Here is a 20,079-nt window from a genome sequence, read left to right on the forward strand (position 1 = left end):
ACAGTTCAACTACAGGAACATGTTACAATCTTTTGCTCAGCAGCGACAACAGAGCCGGGAATCATTCCACTTCAGAAACGAAACAATCAGAAGAGATTGTAATAATGTTGGTAATTCAGATGTATCGATACTGAAATAGAAATAAAATGCTAAGAAGAGAACAATTTTTAGAAATTGCAAGCTTACTTCGAGTGGTCTTTGATGAATGGCGAAGAAAACTTGCGGTACACCAAGAAAAATGTCTTGCATTTTTTTTAAGTTGTGGATCCTGAAAAGAATTTGATTTCATGTAATGAGGATCATAATCATGAACGATACAGTGATCGAATCTTGCAGCGTCAACAAATAACTGGGGAGGGAAAACGAAACGCAAATCACAATCCTCAAGAGAAGCTAACCACAATTCTACGCGAAAGTTTCAAGGCAAGCCTATTGCTAAATTGGTAGTTACAGACCTAAAATACCTAAAGAGAAGTAATGCACACATTGTGTTTTCTCGGTAATGCTATGTAAATGTTTCTGGATTTAGGGGAATTTACGTAAGGCCAACATTTTACTTGTTCAGTCTTTAGGGGGAATTACATCGACGGAAATTTAAATCCTTTTGAATTCGGGAAACTTACAATACCCCGCTTTGGGAATACCTACATTATTGTATGAAAGTGAGACCTAGTAATGGAAAAAAATCACTGCATCAGAAATGAAATTCATGAGGCGGAGAGCAAGATACACTTGGCAGAATCGCAAAGCACAGAAATATTATCGGATCATAAAGTTGAATCAGTTCTTGACAAAATCCACTATTACAGGAATAAATGGAGACTAAATTAGAAAGAATGGTTAAAGAGATCCTACCCAATTTAATTTTAAAATACCATTCAACAGAAAAACGGAGCCAAGGCCGCCCTATTAGAAGAATACTGGATGGACAATGAGACAGGAACAGGCCACTAGGTCTAGATCCTTGACATGATGATGATGATGATGATGATGATGATGATGATGATGATGATGATGATGATGATGATGATGATGATGATGACAGCAGTACTTAATTTGTATTTTCTTCTCAATTCCAATTTCTGAAAATACTTCTGGTTTAAGCCTATTAAGGACATCATTAAAAATGCGTCGACATTTATTTAATTTCGCTTTTTCTGCACAGCTACCTTCAACAAGTGCTCGATTGGGGACATAGGTTTAATCAACAAATTGCAATACCAGTGAAGTGCCAGCTTGGGATAATACATTTAAACTGGAATACTTATTTTAGTTGCTCTTAATCTTCATACAAAATATGTAGTTGGATTTGGATGTATATTTCTACTATCCAGTTCAGCGTTAATAAATTGAATGAATTATGTAAATGTCATAAAATTCGTAACCGCAGAAATATAATTTAATTCATTTTTATTTAATTTAACTTAATTTAATGTAGCTATACCATTTATTTTTATCACATAACTCTAGTGAATGCATCAATAACTTTGAACAAAATCTTGTCACTCTAATTTACAAAACAAAAACTGCGAACTGTAAAATGTAATTAAATGTGTGTGAAGCTTCTCTAAACTTGTTAATTCCTTCCAAGTTACATGCTATCATTCTTTTTTCGTTATTTTCAATGCAAAAGATATAGATTTAAGACATTTACAAAATCCATTTTTTGTCCAGTTAAATTATTGATATCTGACACTGTGAAATGCATCAAAAGTGTAGTCGTAGGGAAATAATTCATTTTAAGTTCGCAACATGTACGGAGTTTTAAATTCACTTTCCTTCAATAAAACAAACATGTAGGCTAAATTTGTCGAACTTTATGTTCTTGCTAGAGACTTCAGTATTCCAAACATTCTCTTGTAGTTTATTTTACTTCCAGAACACAGCGAGTAATATAAATTGAAGTCGATATCAGTGGAAATTGAAAGTCAACAAGTATTCCTGTCTACATATGCACATATGTAATATGAAATTTATAAAGTGGTTCTTGAACAAGAAAAGGAAAAATATTGCTCTCCAGTTAAATAAATATCGTATTTCCTAAGATACAGAAACTTGGTGTTTGAAAACCAGAACTAACCACTCACAAAAGAATGATATTTATGTCATTAATTGATATCAATACCCACTGTGGCTCAGTTCCGTTACGTGACGGCTTCTCACCAAAAGCTCCGAGGTTCAATCTTTGTTACATCCAGTGAGGATTTTGGACGATGAAACAGCTGCAAATCTGTTCCATAAATGTTATAGCATATGCTGTATTTCGAGCCCTAGGACTTTCTGTGAGAAGTCATCATGTGACTTGAGTACAGGTGAGTAATTGTAAAAGATCTGCTTCAGAATTACTAAAACTGTTTACGGCCAAATTTTGAGTTCCACGCGTTATGTTAGTGAGTTATTGTATGTATGTATGTATGTATGTATGTATGTATGTATGTATGTATGTATGTATGTATGTATGTATGTATGTTTGTTACGTAATATATGCATGTTACGTAATGTAATGTATGTTATGTATGTATGTATGCATGCATGTAATGTATGCATGTAATGTATGCATGTATATAAATAAATATTATGTTTTATTTAACGACGCTCGCAACTGCAGAGGTTATATCAGCGTCGCCGGATGTGCCGGAATTTTGTCCCGCAGGAGTTCTTTTACATGCCAGTAAATCTACTGACATGAGCCTGTCGTATTTAAGCACACTTAAATGCCATTGACCTGGCCCGGGATCGAACCCGCAACCTTGGGCATAGGAGGCCAGCGCTATACCAACTTGCCAACCCGGTCAACTGTATGTATGTATGTATGTATGTATGTATGTATGTATGTATGTATGTATGTATGTATGTATGTATGTTACGTAATGTAATGTATGTTATGTATGTATGTATGTAATATATGAATGTTTATGTATGTATGTAATATATGAATGTTTATGTATGTATGTATGTATGTAATATATGAATGTTTATGTATATATGTATGTATGTATGTATGTATGTATGTCTGATTCTCTTACAATTCATTACAGTGTCTTATAACTAAAGCTCGGAACTTGGGGACTTGTGTCTTTGCACGTGGCTAAGCGACCGGACTTCAATGCCAACAAACTCCCGCTTCCAGCACGGAGGTACTGTCAGGTCTGCTATAAAAGTGGTTTCTGACTGGAACAACATATTGATAGTATTATGGTAGGTTGAAACACATAATTTTACACCATATATAATAAAAATAAACATGAGAAATATATCAAATTTACTGTTCTGCTCTGTACATTTTATTACAGTGTATGACTACGTGCATTCCAATATTTTCAAACCCATAACTTCTTCGCTGATATGAAACAAGAAAAACTTATTTCCAAGTCACATGAAGTGACGAGAGCAAACTTAAAATGCTGAATGTTTTCACTGTCACTGTTTTCCGTTTGATTTTGAGCAATTGCTAGCTGATCTCGTATGTGAGAAAGATAAGTATATCCTAAATTTTTCTCAAAAATAGTTTTCAATTTGTTCTACGTAGGTTCCTCTGCTACTTGATCCATGGCTATGGACAAATTTTCCACTAATTTAAGGGACTGTAATGTCTTTCAATGAATGCCGGTTTCCAGCCTTTAGTTTGTGTGTAGCACAACTTACAAAATATAAACTCTCCATTCGAAGAAAATAATGTATCTCCTTCGAATTCCTCCACGAAATTCTATACCTAAAGTTTACAAAAATGTATTTTGAAACTTGTATAATATGCATTCGAATAACACGTATTTTCTAATTCCTCAAACAGACCGTTTATCTGTAATTCTCTGAATGTCATTGTCTTCGACATGCCACAGTTTCCTCGTCCGTCTTCCTCTCATTCGATGTGACCACTTCTTAGTACACACGACTGTCCCTGAGCACTTGCAGCGTGAGCTGTGTGTACGTTGAACCTGTAACCTTACTCGTGCACATGAAACACAAGTCCCCAAGTTCCGAGCTTTGCTTATAACATATTATTAAAGTAATTAAACAAAAAAAGTCTCCTATTATCACTTAAATTTTGTATCGAGAAAAGCTTCTCTCTATGTCACATGATGTGACTAAAGCATATATCGTAAGTAAGGAATGTCGTAGATATTTACACTCTCACATATGCTCACTCTAGGAAAGAACGTAACACAGTATTTGTATACCGCACAAAGTTGCATTTTAACAAAAATTTTTCTCCAAAACATTTTCGAGATTCATTCTCGATCTTGTAACAGTAGAACCTTCATTGAATCGAACTATTTGGTCCACTAGTCGAAGTGCCTCGGACATTTCAATATTTAAAGATTCCAGCAATGTTATGGTTTTGAACACATGTGAAAAATAATTGTTAATGAACACGTGATAATTTCTTAATTAATCTAGTGTCAGGGATTTTGTCATTTTGATTGCGTAACTATCTTCGCTATGTACGATGTGAAGAACTTAAACCATTTTGTTGTGGTACTTGGCATCATAGGCCTAACTCGCAGCACCTAATCAGCTCTCCCAGCGGACCACAACGGGCTATGGAGGTACGGGAACATCAGGTGCATGTACCATTATATCAAACAAATCTCGGTAATACTCAGGCTACGCGAAACTGTTTGAGAAATTGATCCTATATCTTCAATATTTGGATTTTCACGGCGTCTCGCACGATTACAATGCCTCTGAATAAAATATTTCCGTCCTTTCATATCTATATGGCAGAATTTGCAATATAATATAGTATTTTCTCCTTTTAAATAAAAGCATTCCTTATCGAATTCTTTAATACATACTATATGCACTGGCCTTTGAATTGTTGACAGTGCTTACCTCCAGCATACCTCTAGCTATGACGATCTCTAATACGTAAATACAGGGTGTTTAAAAATACGGGGCATAATTTCAGGTATGTATTTCCCACATGTAGACAATCAAAATAGTTCATTACAACATGTGTCCGGAAATGCTTCATTTCCGAGTTATGGCCTTCACAACATTGAAATTCACCGGAACGTTTTTCTTTCCGCAGGTCGTTGTCATTACAGAAGATCTTCAAAATGTCCACCTCCTGCTTGAATACAGACCTCACATCGATGTCTCATTGACCTGCGAACACGATCCCAAACTCCAGGAGTATTGCGTATGTCCTCAGAACATGCCACAATTCGATTCCGAAGGGATTCCAAATCAGGCACCGGAGACGAATAAACCAATGATTTTAAATGGCCCCACAAGTAGAAATCGAGAGGGTTCAGATCAGGTGAGCGTGGAGGCCAAGCAATTGGGCCACCTCTACCTATCCATCGATCAGGAAACCTTCGATCCAAGTACCGGCGAGCCGTACGACTGAAGAGTGCCAGCAGGAGCGCCATCATGCAAGAAGTGAATGTGTTGACGATTGATCAGTGGAGTGTCCTCTAAAACATGAGGTATGGTGTTTTCCAGGAAGTTTGTGTACGCGTGCCCCGTAAGTCTGTTTGATTTGAATACATGTCGCACAGTCTAACGCCTACACAACACTGAATGTAACCTTCGCCTCGGAATGAACTGTCAGAGTGCCCTCTTAATGTCTCCTTTGACGGCAATGACCTGCGGAAAGAAAAACGTTCCGGTGAATTTCAATGTTGTGAAGGCCATAACTCGGAAATAAAGCATTTCCGGACACATGTTGTAATGAACTATTTTGATTGTCTACATGTGGGAAATACATACCTGAAATTATGCCCCGTATTTTTGAAACACTCTGTATACTACTGTACAACGTATTTTATTGACAGAGAGCGGTAAAGAATGTATCCGTTTGCACAATATTCCTTTCCGTTACGACTTCTGTTCTCCACCCCTTACTGCTAGTTTGAACTATCTGTTCGTCCCCTGATATAAGAGCGTGACGTCATGTTATGTCCGTGTCGCTGTTAACATCAATCTCGGCGATATGCAAGCGCTGCCGAAGCGTTGTTATAACATATCAGCATAATAAATTTCAGGGGATGATATGTGAAATTTCTATTTCATGTATTTTTAAGCGAGAGTCTTGATTTTTTTTGTACACATACTCCTATTGATATCAGTAATAATGTTTTCCATGATTATAGCACAGTATAATATATACAGTCACGAAGCTTAATACGTAGTAAATATGCATCCATAGTTAGTTGCTAACCACTAGGATCGCTACTATCGCCTCATTACAGACAATCCGAAATAGTACCTGCACAGTCTACTGTTCCTAGTACCCTCTTAAACTTAAGCTTCGTGACTGTATATACTAGATTACGATTATAAGTTTAGTGATTTAAGAGTTATTTAAATTTAAATAAATAACAATTACCATATTTTTTAAATGTTTCTTCTCCCTCAAATTTCAAGAATTATATACGATTTTTTTACAATACCTATGATCGCTATAGAAAGTTTCTTCATCCATATATTATGTTTCGGTTTTGCCTTGTAAACACAGGGAGAAAATTAAACTTATTCATATTCAAATTTATAAAATTTACAGAGTGCAAGCACATATTTTATTTTTTATTAAAAAAATACTTCCTTAAAAAAACTGCCAACATCACTTTGTTAAGTATACCTTAAGAAACGTACAGTAAAGATGTCAGCTTTCTACCACAAAATTTGTGGAATCAACAATGTGATTGCAGAGAAGTGGGCAAAAGAAGTACGGGAAAATGATTTTAATAGTTCGGATTCATTTTAAACTTAATGAGAGCAGCCTTTTTAAAGATGGCGTAATTACTGACACAACCGCGGTAGGGTTCTAAAACCACGTCAAAGTGTAAAGTAGGCATCATAACTTAATTTTCTAAAAGAAAATTTTTTAAACCAAAAATTACCACATTTTCACCCATCTCCCCACTTAATTTCCTTGCATTTCTTCTATTGTAGTACGGTATTGTTACAATATTATTTATAAGAGTATCATTACTAACCTAAAATCAAAACCCCAAGAGTAACAGGATTTAGCAGAAATCCATTTATGAACAGCAAATACTCCAGGCTTCACACATAATACTTTCAACATGACGTCTTAAAGACTTGTGTAACAACCTCGGTTTAAAACGTAATAACCAGAGCAGAATTGATAACAAAACTGTTAAGTTGTGCGAGCTTGGACTATATCTCTACCGAATGAAAAGTAGTAGCGTAACTCTCAATGTCAGCGAACTAGGACGACAAATATATACAGCCGGGTGGTACCCAAACATGTGATCCAATCGTTCACGGTCTTAGAACAAGAAAATAATAAACGAATAATATAAAAAATAACATGTAATTATAAACTTCGTAACTTTCAATCTAAAATAATTTACCCAAACATATAAAAAATAACATACAATGTAACAATTATGATTCTAGCAATGAACATTTTCATTTTATCAAAAGAAATGCTCCTTTTATTTTCTGAAAAAAATAAAAACAATATTTGTACTCTGAAAATATTCATTCTACGTCACAAGGCGTTAATACAGCAAATCTGAAAATTATATGATACATTATTTCTTACTATCATCAGAACAACTACTTTGTGAATCTAATAGTGTATTCTCTATGTGGCACATACTATTAAACTCATAATTGCTTTCAAGAAAATGTTTCATTTATATTGTAATGACAGCTAGGAAGTTCGTATCGTAATTTCGATGTTGAACTTGGACTATAATGCAACCGAATGCATAGCAGCACGAGACGTCAACATTTAACGAAGAATAATCCGGGAAAAAATACCTAAAAGTGTTACACAGTCCTGTTTACATAATTATTTAGTAACAGGTGAGTTTACTTTTTTTGAAATCATCCATAATATTAACATTATGTAAATAATAGAATAATAACAGAATAGCTCACTCTAAACAGAACCTAAAGTATTAATATAAATAATTTTAATTTTTATTATTAATTATTAATAATATTCTTCAAACTATTCAAGACTGTACATAGCTGCACAGAATGATACTATGCATTGTTTATGAGATCTGAGTATCGTCTGTAGCGAGCGAGAGCAGGGCGAGGCGCGTGTGACATCTATACTCTTCGCTGTACTCAATTGAAATCTACTGTTTTGGTAGGAACTTCCTACCTATGGTAGTAACTATGAATTACAAAACCACTATTAATAAGTAACCGTGGTTAAAATATCATTTCGGTGCACCATTTACAATCACAGGATTATAGATGGCTAAAAGACACCTCATTTAATCAGGATGTGATGGTTCACTGTTTCTATAAAATAATAAAGGGAAAGTATCTATAATTTTGCAAAGTTGTCTAACTACAAATATAACTGCGCGTATTCCATTCTATCACATCGAAACGAAAGTGCATCCTGTATTTTAGCTCTACATTTGTTTGCCTTTGACTGCTGTTATATTTTCTGGTTAAATTTATTTGCTTTTCGGTACAGTTAGATTAAAATCTTACAAAATGTAAAATGAAAGTAAAAAGCGAAAATGATTCTATCTCATCGTGAGTCTGAAGTATGGAGAGACTAGATATAAATATGTGATAGAGGGTTATGGAATATAGGCCTCTATAAAAGAAAAGGCTGAAGCATAGACCACCAGGAGACTGATATGAATGTGTGTTGGCCTACTGTACAATCTAGGGGTCCCAATTGTACCAGGAAACTGTGTAATAACTTAGAATCCATTCATAATCTGTCTTTGTTCAAGCTGTGACGTAGGAAAAAAAGATACTCGTACACCTTGAAGCGAGAAATGCTATTACGCTGTTTACATCGTGAATGAATCGTAATGCAGTTTGAACCACAGTCTATTATATACAGTCACGAAGCTTGAGTTGTGAGGGTACTAGGAACAACAGACTATTTCGTATTGTCTGTAATGGAGCGATAGTAGCGATCCTAGTGATTAGCAACTATCTATTTATGCATAATTACTACGTATTGAGCTTCGTGACTGTATATACTAGACTGTGGTTGTACTATACATCTGTGCAGTGTCTTCTCTTAAAACACTGAAAATCTTGGTTGCATAGAATCGTAATGTTGTAAGCAGCCTGTTCATAGGAGAAAAAGATTGTTTCTGTTTGTGGTATAGTCCAAGTGATAACTGTTGCAGCAGAAATTGCAGGGCTAATCTCTCCTGAAATTTTTTGTCACTTAATTCCTCGTAAGATTCTCTCCTTCCATTAATACAATTTCACACTCAGCATCCCGATCCAAATAATTCAAATATAATAATTTGTCTTCGAAATAATCAGCTGTGAATCTGGCAATCATTTTATTTAAGATGCTACTAATCACTGGTTATCTTCTTTAACCGCTCAAATATGACCGGTTAAAGATTACCGTGTTTAACCTCTAGTTTAATCCTAGAGATAGAGGCTTAACCAGGAATGAGGTGGCAATTTTAACCGGTGGTTGCACTAACCAACTTCCATACAGGTTGCAATTAATATTGCAGATAATACGAGAGAACAGGGAAAACGAACACACATTAGTTCGAAGAGAGTCTACAGTACTTCAAGTTGGTAACATTCCCCATTAAATTCCTCGACTCGCTGTGGTCGACTGTTGACAGTATCTACGCTCCTTTGTGTTCCATGTCGTGATACCGATCGAACAAAGCGCAAAGGGAGGCAGAGTCGTACATTTCAATTGTTTACTTACTAATGGTTACGCAACATGTCCGAGCAATGAAAGACAATATTGAATCAGTCTGTTTGCAGATTTCGCCCATAAAATTCATTACGTAATAGAAAAATGGACAGTTTGTAAGCTGTGTACAATCAAATATTAATACCAAAAATTACATTCTGAATTAAATATGAAAAGTGCCGGTCAAGTAAGTAGCCATCACATAATGTCATGTAATTATAATACTAGATTAATATAATCATTATCACTATAAATTCGTGTAGGCTATATTTTAAAGTTTACACAATATAACTCGATACATTCTATAAGCTTTGAAGACTGAACTAGACCTTAAAACTGAAGTTAGGTTAGATAAGTTCAGTTTTCAGTTTTGCTTTCGTAAGAAACTTTGAACTGATCTGGAAAGACCACATCTGCGCTGATGGACAGGGCTGCATGAAAGTGAAGAAATTGAGCCAGAATTGGATACTTTGGCTTTCTTTTTGGTAGATGAATTATGTTCTGTTTACTACCAAATAATACAGGTCATGAACATATTTCTGTCCTTGTTAAAACAAATCTTTAAAAATTTCTGTCAAAGAAAGCTAACAGAATTATTCAAATTAAGTTAATACTGAAAGCGTGAATCTTATTAGCGTATCATTACGCGCAAGACTAACATCACAGTCTAGTATATACAGTACAGTCACGAAGCTCAATACGTAGTAAATATATGTGTGTGTGTATCCAATGCCCATCCACATCACTTGCGTGATTCGGGTTCCGCATACTGCGGATGGATGGCAGAACTGTGACACATTTTCCAGTTGTACACCACTTCGGCGGGTCACACTGTACATGATGTGCATCTGTAGAGTTTTATGTCGTGTACTAGGGTGAGTATATGTAAGTGTTCGTGTAAGTGTAGTGTATGGAAATAAGTGGTGATGGTGATGATGATGATGATGATGAAGGGAGAAGGGGAAACCCGGTGCCGGCACGTAACCTATTTCTGTCGAATAGCACCAAGGAGGCCGCCAGACTTAACGTCCCCAACGACGGACAAATCACTATCAACAGTGACATATACCTTATCTTCATATGCACAGCGGAGAGATTTGGGATTTAACCCAGGCATATTGGTGCACAATCTAGTGATTAGAAATTGTGCACCGCCATCTCTCCTAGTCCAGAGGTAGAAATTTTATATTAAAATTTCTGACCCCGCCGGGAATCGAGCCCGGGCCGGCTAGTCTGGAAGCAGACACTCTATAGTAAATATGCATCCATAGATAGTTGCTAACCGCTATGATCGCTATCGCCTCATTACATACAATGCGAAATAGTACCTGCACAGTCTATTGTTTCTAGCACCCTCATAAACTCAAGCTTCATGACTGTATATACTAGACTGTGCTAACATTATGTTCTCTCCGTATTTCTGCATTCTCCACGTTGTAAACTGTATAAAAATTCGTTCTAGTGAACAAAATCGTTTATTCATTCTTCAATACAGTAAAATGCTCTTCTTCCACTTATATTGAAGAAAACATTTACTGATAATGAACTTACTAGACTGGGACAATGTCTTCACTTCACATTATCGAAATTGAGAAATGAATTGAAAAAAAGACTGCCATTGTAATTTTTCCGCTTATAAATCTGATGAAAAAAACTTACCATTTCACTGACAAACGGAAAATTGATAGATTCAGACATAAGTTAAGTTTAGATTACCCGCGTTCAAGCAAGTTCTGATCTAGAGGAAAATACTTCCGTAAGAAGTAATGGAGGCACCGGCGCAGCTCAGGCTGTAGCGCGTTTGTCTGTGATCCGGAGTTGCACTCGGGCGTGGGTTCGATTCCCGCTTAGACTGATTACCTGGTTGAGTTTTTTTCCGAGATTTTTTCAACCGTAAGACGAATGTCAGATAATCTATGGCGAATCCTCGGCCTCATGTCGCCAAAAATATCATCTCGCTACGTATTACCTATTCCATTGGCGGTAAATAATCTAGTAACTAATACAACGTCGTTAAACAACCAAACATAAAAAGCAGTAACTGACTCGTTCGTGATCACGTAACAATCTAAATGTATTTCAGTTCATATTCAAGGTCGGTTAAGTCGGACTGAGTAGCGTAGTCGGTATAGCGCTGGCCTTCTGTGCTCGAGATTGCAGGTTCGATCCCGGCCCAGGTCGATGGAATTTAAGTGTTTAAATACGACAGGCTCATGTCAGTAGATTTATTGGCATGTAAAAACTTCTGCCGAACTAAATTCCAGTACACCGGCGACGCTGACATAACTTCTGCAGTTGCGAGCTCGTTAAATAAAACATAATTTAAATGTTTAAGTTCGGTTAATTCATTTTTTTATTTTTATTGGGTTATTTTATGACGCTTTATCAACATCTAGGTTATTTAGCGTCTGAATGAAATGAAGGTGATAATGCCGGTGAAATGAGTCCGGGGTCCAGCACCGAAAGTTACCCAGCATTTGCTCCTATTGGGTTGAGGGAAAACCCCGGAAAAAACCTCAACCAGATAACTTGCTCCGACCGGGATTCGAACCCGGGCCACCCGGTTTCGCGGCCAGACGCGCTGACCGTTACTCCACAGGTGTGTACCGGTTAATTTAAGTTCTACTTTCAGATTGGAGCAAAGCAAAGCTTTAGTGCTGCAATATCATCCTGTGCTACTCGTGTGACAATGAGACCTGGCTCTATCAGGGCCTGAGGCTGCATCCTGTCAGCGTCGTCTGATCAGGAAGATCTTGGGGCTCCGGGCCCCTGGGGCTCATCGGCTACTCGTTCGCGAAATGAGACCTGACTATCAGGGACTCAAGCAGGACGACCCACCTGTGAGAGTTGGATTTACGAAAGCCACTCAGGCCACCTATCGGACTTCAACAAACATCGCATATAGGCGCCCAGCGAATAGGGATTATAAAGAATGGACACTTCGCGTCGGTACCTTTGATGTAGCCGGACTGATTTCAATGACCTTCAAGCCAGCTAAAGCGTGAGATTCTGCTTTCTCCCTAGAGTTGGCGCTGACATCACACCAGCTAGCAGTCGACACAGCAGAAATATAACACATATAATTAATATATCTAGGCACATTATGTATTCAAATAAAATAAAATGGATCCATAAAATAATAAATCCGTCATTAACTGTAATGTCTAGACTCTAGAGTTCCTTTATAATGAGAGTTGAGACGTTGAACCCAACAACAATTAAATTATGTAATGATTTGATAGCGCTGAAAATGGAAAAACAAAACTCTTACGAGAAGTAAAACCATATACCTATATTATATTATATACAAATATTAAACGAATTCGATACTTATTTTTATAATGTATTATATTATTTTATAATATAATTTACGATATCTGAAATATAAAATATTATTATTACAACTAGTTTGTCACTGAGAAATAAGGAAAAGCTGTTAACTTGAATTTATTTGAAGCAAACCGTTACTGGATTATGCAATAAGGTAGGCAATGTTTGGATCCCGGGTCCTCAATTATTATCTTAGCGTATGCTCGATTACACTAACCTCTAGCGCTTGAAAGTGGAACTATACGCTGGCGCACAGAGAAACAAAATACAGGAAAATTCGCTCAGTGTCCATTCTTTATAATCCCTATTCGCTGGGGCGCCTAAGTGTACGGAACCGTCCCGACTCCAGTCCTCTTAAAGCCAAAGCTGCAATACCACACCCTGTGACGTGGATTCGGCGTAACTAGACCTCCACACTGCAAACAGAAATATCCATACTCTAACGGAAGCCGATCACACATTCATACTTTGTAATTTCTTCGACCTTCATAATAGGATACAGTATAGCATTCCAGTGAAGTAAGATCGCCATTCTAATGTATCCATATGTTAGTCTTAACTCTTGAAAATAAAACACACACTGAAACTCAAGTGGCGTGAGATCGGTATGACGAAAGGTCTCTGTCTAATAAAACGTAGAGTATCACATTTACAACAACAGACAATGTTATACATTACATAGGATTCGAACACAAATCGATATAGGCCTATCCTCTGATATCAGACTCACATGAGACCAGTGTTTACCTAATAAAATGTTGGACACACACGTTGATAACGGATAAAATACATACTCTACACAGGATCCGAACACACATCTACTGTATCTGAAGTCACTGGACAAAAACTCATAACTAGAGTTCGAAGTTGAGACACATTTACTCTGAAGTTCAGTACACAGAGAATAATAAGTTTAACAAAGCAACTGGCAAGGTAGTCCCTCCCCTCATGCATATTATATCATGTTAGCTGGATAGGGCAATATAGGCTAAGCAAGGAAAAAATTAATTTTCGCCTGAAGGACAAAAGTAAATATTACGTTGGTTGGACTACATTGCATTATCGTCTCTAGGTTGTAGAAACGTAATATTATTCTTAGGCCTATAAACAGTTCTACAGGGCAATACAATTTACAAAGGTACTTTGTAACAAATTGTAATAATAATAATACTTAATTATTAGAATATCAGAACATATACCATTTGTAACTGTAGGCCTACATAAATTACAAAATAAGGAAAAGAAGTGATATAAACACAGTAATTATAAAACATAGGTCACCAGAAATAGACTTGTCTGAAACTAATCAGATTACTATAAAATAAACAATATTTAGATAAATCTTTAGAAAACATATGAAGGGTACACGGGAAAAACGATCAAGGTCCATCCAAAATCGAAATTGAGTTAATAATGCTATTTTATAGTGGAAAGGAAGTACTATCATGTGGTCTAGCTAGTAATAAGAAATCATCGTTCTTGACATTCCACTACGCCAATTTCTATTAAATACACACATAACAAAGTATTAAGTGCTGAAACTTTAAAATTCGTTTTTCTCGAAACTTTCTAAAATGGACCTTGATCGTTATTCCCGTGTACCCTTCATATGTTTTAGGGCCTATTTAATATAAACCTAATTCACGTATAAGTAAAACTCGTTACCAAGAAACGAAAATAATATTACGCTATACTGAAAATGAAAGTATAGTGAAGTAGTCTATTTAGTAAGAATTTAATATTATTAAGAAGTCAAAACGAAAGTTTTGTAGGTTAACTTGATAAGAAAATAGAGTAAACTAAGAATCAAATGAAGTGAAATGAAGTACCGGTATCACAAATTAACAAGATATTTATTTAAATATACATGTACAGTATGGTAAACACAATAATATATTAATACTAATTTAAATTACATATTCTAAATATCTCCTATTTATAATTTGGATTTATACCGTATAATTTTTAATTATAGATACCGGTAATTCAAAATCATGTCATATATTTTAATCCATAATAAAGGCTTTTTTTCAGCAATTGTGACGTATTTTTTCAGTTCAAGTAAAATTATTTATTTCTACTTTTTTTTTTTTTTTTGAAGGAATTCAAGAATGTATATTTAAAAATTTGTTCCAATTCAATTTCGTTCTCAACATCGCAATGACTTCATGTAGTCCCAACTGTCCCAGCTTAAGTGCTAGTACGTATGAAACTTCCAACCAGACCGGAAAAAGTAAACAAGCCCTAGCCTGTTCCCCCACCTCCGTCCAACACTCCGCTATCAGTCAACCTGTATCTCCTACATCGCGATCGGAACTTCCAAGTCTATATTTTATAACTTAGGTTTACACGAGATTCGAGTAGACATCCATATTTTGGACATCCTCCACTCTTAATAACACTGCACACGGTGGAACTCCTATGACGTCGCTTTGGCATTACGCCAGTCTTCACTTAACAAAATGTTGGACATCACACTGACAGCGAACAAAAATCCATGCCTTAATTGAGATTCGAGCAGACATCCAAGTTTCGGACATTCCCTGCTCTTAACAACAGTGAAATTCCCTGACGTCAAGGTTGCCACGATGTCAGTCTTTACCTAACAAAATGTTGGACATCACACCGACAGCAGACAAAAACCCACATTTTAAATGAGATTCGAGCAGACATCTATATTTTGGACATACCGCTCTTAATAGCAACCCCTCTGACATCACGGTTGGTATTATGCCAGTTTTTATCTAACAAAATGCTACAGTTTTTATGTAACAAAATGTTGCACATCATATTTAAAACGGACAGAAATCCATAACTGACACACATCTGTAATTTGAACATTCTTCGCTCTTAATAACAAGACACACGGTAAAACTCCTCTGACGTCACGATTAGCATGATGCCAGTCTTTATCTAATAAAATCTTGGACATCACATTCACAACGGACAAAACATACCTTAGGCTACACCGGATTCGAATGCACATCTATATCTTCCGTTCTCAATAATAAGACACAAATAAAAATTCTTTTGTGCGAGATCGTGCGTATTTGCTTGGTTTCCGCACAAAACCAATCCGCGCAAAGTCTAAAATTCCACATTCAGTATTCCCAACCTAACACACACAACAATTTCCCTCTTCTTACCGCTTAAGTGACATATTTATTTTACTGCTTTAGGCTTCTAACATATTATTTTAGAGACGTTCAATATAGGCTAGTAATAATTATAAATTGGAAACTTACCACTGCAATTTCACCTAAATAGCACTGTTAATTATTGCTCTTAAATATTTGCAAAAATTAAGTAAACTCTACAACTCCACTAAAGTTACTGGATTCGTGATGCAAACAACATTAAGGAAGCCGTGAAAAAATCAACAATATTCCAGATGCCGATGTTATTACTGCAATATGTTATATAAATAATATTGTTAAAATATTAAAATGAAAAATAAATCATTACATAAACTTACCGTTTGTTTTAAGTTCGCATTTATGGACTGGGGGGGGGGGGGAAGACAGACGTATATCACTGCTTGCTGGAGTATAGTAAACACAGAAAACATTTCAAAGCAACAATGTTGAAGATAGATATTTTTGTTTTACAAATTTGCCGGCATTGAACAGAAACCAAGATGGAGATTTCATTGCAACTAATTAGAAATTCCTCTTTCAGGTATGTAATAAACGATCTTCGCACAAAATAATGTACGATACACGAGCGGTATGTTTTCTTTCAATTCTCGGAAATTAAAAAAGCTCAACTACGTTTCGCTTTTTCAGACTTTTCCTCGAACATGAAAACTTCAACATACCGCTCTTGTAACGCATATTACTATTACGTCATCTAGCAGTAGATCTCTACTTAAAATACGCTACATATCACATTTTCAGCTGATAAAATGAATGCTTTTCCGGTCTTGATATTTTAAGTAGACACGAGTTAACTCCATGTTCGGTCGGTTTTACGCCAGGTTTTTATCTAATAAAGAACAAGACATCACAACAACAAACATTCCATCCCTAGATGGAGTGCGAACACTCGAGCGTAGCATTCGAAGTTGGATCTTAGACGTTAAGTACACCGTAGCGGGCTTCTTTCTCATATAGGCCTATATAAAATTGCATACATGCGATGTACCTGGTGAAATATAGGATTGATAATTCATATATTAACACATCTGCTGGTCCAGTAAATACAATCTTGACTAAGATAGACATAGAAAATTATTATTATTATAGCGTTCCAATAATAATGATGATCTTCAGGTATTACATATCTGGTAAATATATTACAATAATTTCTAGACGTTTTTCCGACTTCAATATCGACAATCCTGCTATATCCATTCAGTGCTAGGTTAAAAACATTGAGTTTAATAAAGTTGCCGAATTAATTAATTAATTAATTAATTAATATGTATTTATTTATTCATTTATTCATTCATACATTCATTTATTTATTTATTTATTCTGGCGTCGTTAAGGCCATGAGGCCTTCTCTTCAGTTTATAAAGATTAATTTTATTATATAAAAAAACATATTCAAGAAAATCAAAATTTCTTTAACAACTTTACTGTTAATCTCTGTATACGTGAATAATACTAATATAAAATAACCAATATTTGATTATGATAATTTTACTCTTACAAAGTACTGTAACTCTGTTCACGCGTAAGAAATCAACAGTTTTATAAGCTGGCGTAAGGATTACGTTCGCTTGGGGAAAAAATCGATTGAAAATACTTCAAACAGAACGTTTTATGCTGATAGCCAGGTATAGTATTGCGAATTTAATTTAAGACTGGATGATTTATAAACTACACAGATGCGGGCATTGCTAACAAAACAGTTAATATTATTTTAGTATAGAATTCAAGTAGTTAGTACTCGAATTAAAGGTGTTTTAATTTAATATTTTTACGGCGTTTCGTCAACTGTTTCTGAATGAGATGAAGGTGATAATGTCAGCGAAATGAGAGCAGGTCCAGCGCCGAAAGTTACCCAGCATTTGCTCTTAACGGGTTGAGGGAAAACTTCGAAAAAAAAAAAAACCTCAACCAGGTAACTTGTCCCAACCAGGATTTGAACTCGAGCCAGCTCGTTTCAAGATCAGGCATGTTAACCTCTACTCCATAGCGGTGGACATTAAAGGTGTTACAGTATCACAAAAATATAAATAAATATAATTTATTGGTAATACCAGGGTAATACTAATTTGCCTTAATTGTTCGCAGATATATAGCATTTCGACTACGAATCTAATGAACATGGGTTTAATTCCTGGAAGAAAAATGGAAATTATCAGTCTCCCATATAGTTTGTGTATTATTTTCTTGCCTTATATTGTCTTATTAAGAGATCTTTCTACAACCAGTTCGAACCTCCCTTTGAAAGTTTGTATACTAGTAAATACTTTAAGAAGTAACCTATAACATGTATCTGCCAATATACACTACAATACATTAATAAATAATTGGCTCGAAATAGAGTAAGATGCCCCGTTTATTTACTAATTGAATTAAGTTTTCTAGTTGAATGAAGAAAATCTGGATAAGTTACACTATAGTAAAAGTAAATTTGTAGCTATTAAACCACAGTTCAACTAAATTAGTGTCTATTCTGTCCTTATATTGTACTATCTGCGAAATGTTATACTGTATAATAAAGGAAGCAGAAGGAAATGTTTATTAATGGTAACAAAAGTAAGAAAAACATTTCTCAAAACGCACATTTTACCTCATTTTTGTAAATTAGTTTTATATTTTACAATTAGTAATAATAATTTTAGTATATGTTTACTTTAGCGGCATAAACTTGCCTATCCCCTCATAATTCTCGATCTCCTGTCATTTATCTATCTCCTCATTTAGCCCACTCTAACCTTGTCACATTCCTCGGCCTCATGTCACTTAATAGCCGAACCTAACCTTTAACTCGGAATATTTAAGGAAATGCACGCCGGCGTACAATTAAAAAACAATACAACACGATTCCCACGATCAGACGCTATCTACTATTAACATGTATCAAATGGTAAATCCACTGTACAGTTAAATTCAATAATTATGGTAACTCTTTTTGTAATTAAAACATTTCTTTATGGTAAGAATTTCCGTAAGATTTCTCAAGAACGGATTCAATTTAATAATTTTAAAATATGTTATTTTAAGGAACGATATTACTCGTGCTAACCGCATAACTGAAAAGTCCCGCTACATATGAAAAGTTTATTGCTTTAAAATCTGATTAAACACGCTCATAAGCAAAAATTAAATTTAGTGTATTTAAAAATTAAATATAAAAAATATACATCACTATGAAGATACACTAAACTCTGTAAGAAGCATTAATGTAAATTCGAAATACACGCATAACTTTCTAAACTTCTGAAACTGTCACTTCCCACATCAGTAATGAAGACTGTTTCGCACTCCTGATAGGAACGAACCGAATTTGGTTATGAAAATCCCCGGAAGGCAGACTGAGAGCAGCATATGTGTTGAGCGAGTCATGTCCTACCTTGTCAGTCGCAGCGCTGTGCGGTGTACTGCCCCTGCAGAGAACAAGCCACAGACTAACGCGCGCGTTTCCATCGACCGCCAACACTACAAGACGTTGGGCACGCGCTCCACGCCACATTTCGTCGTGTTTGCTCGCCGTCCCACGTTCTCTGCGTTACCAGATAATGTAGATATGTTTATTTAGGGAACCGTTATCAATTCGTGAGGCTATTTAACAACTGCTAAATATAGATTAATTATCCACGATAAAGGGGGGAGACGTCGAAGGAAACAATAACCGTTGATCATTTCACAAAATGGTGGTGGTGGTGGTGGTGGTGGTGGTGGTGGTGGTGGTGGTGGTGGTGGTAGTAGTAGTAGTATAGCAACAGCAGCATCCACAGCAGCATATATTTACGTCAACAGCATTTCTTTACATGTAATGGTATTATATTGTATTAATAAAATCCATACATAAAAATCGAAATAATTTTGAATTGTATTCGCATAGTTATGAAACAAAAGGTATGAATTCTTTAAGATTGTTTGAATCAAAATGTAACGCTGCTACAGTATTTAATCATAGTAGTAATTTAAGCCCAAGAATATATA

At 35.6% G+C, this 20,079-nt stretch overlaps 1 protein-coding gene across 1 annotated transcript in view; it reads right to left on the minus strand.

The window, feature by feature from the left end:
* The window catches only part of Sytalpha (Synaptotagmin alpha), a 609,065-nt gene extending 589,504 nt beyond the window's left edge, over nt 1-19,561 (minus strand). Inside the window, exon 1 of the mRNA XM_069835540.1 lies at nt 19,487-19,561. The gene's annotated coding sequence lies outside the window, so the exon portion shown is untranslated. The remainder of the gene's footprint in view (nt 1-19,486) is intronic.
* Nucleotides 19,562-20,079: the final 518 nt, after the last annotated feature.

The sequence above is a fragment of the Periplaneta americana genome, chromosome 9, assembly GCF_040183065.1.
Source record: "Periplaneta americana isolate PAMFEO1 chromosome 9, P.americana_PAMFEO1_priV1, whole genome shotgun sequence".
NCBI lineage: Eukaryota > Metazoa > Arthropoda > Insecta > Blattodea > Blattidae > Periplaneta > Periplaneta americana.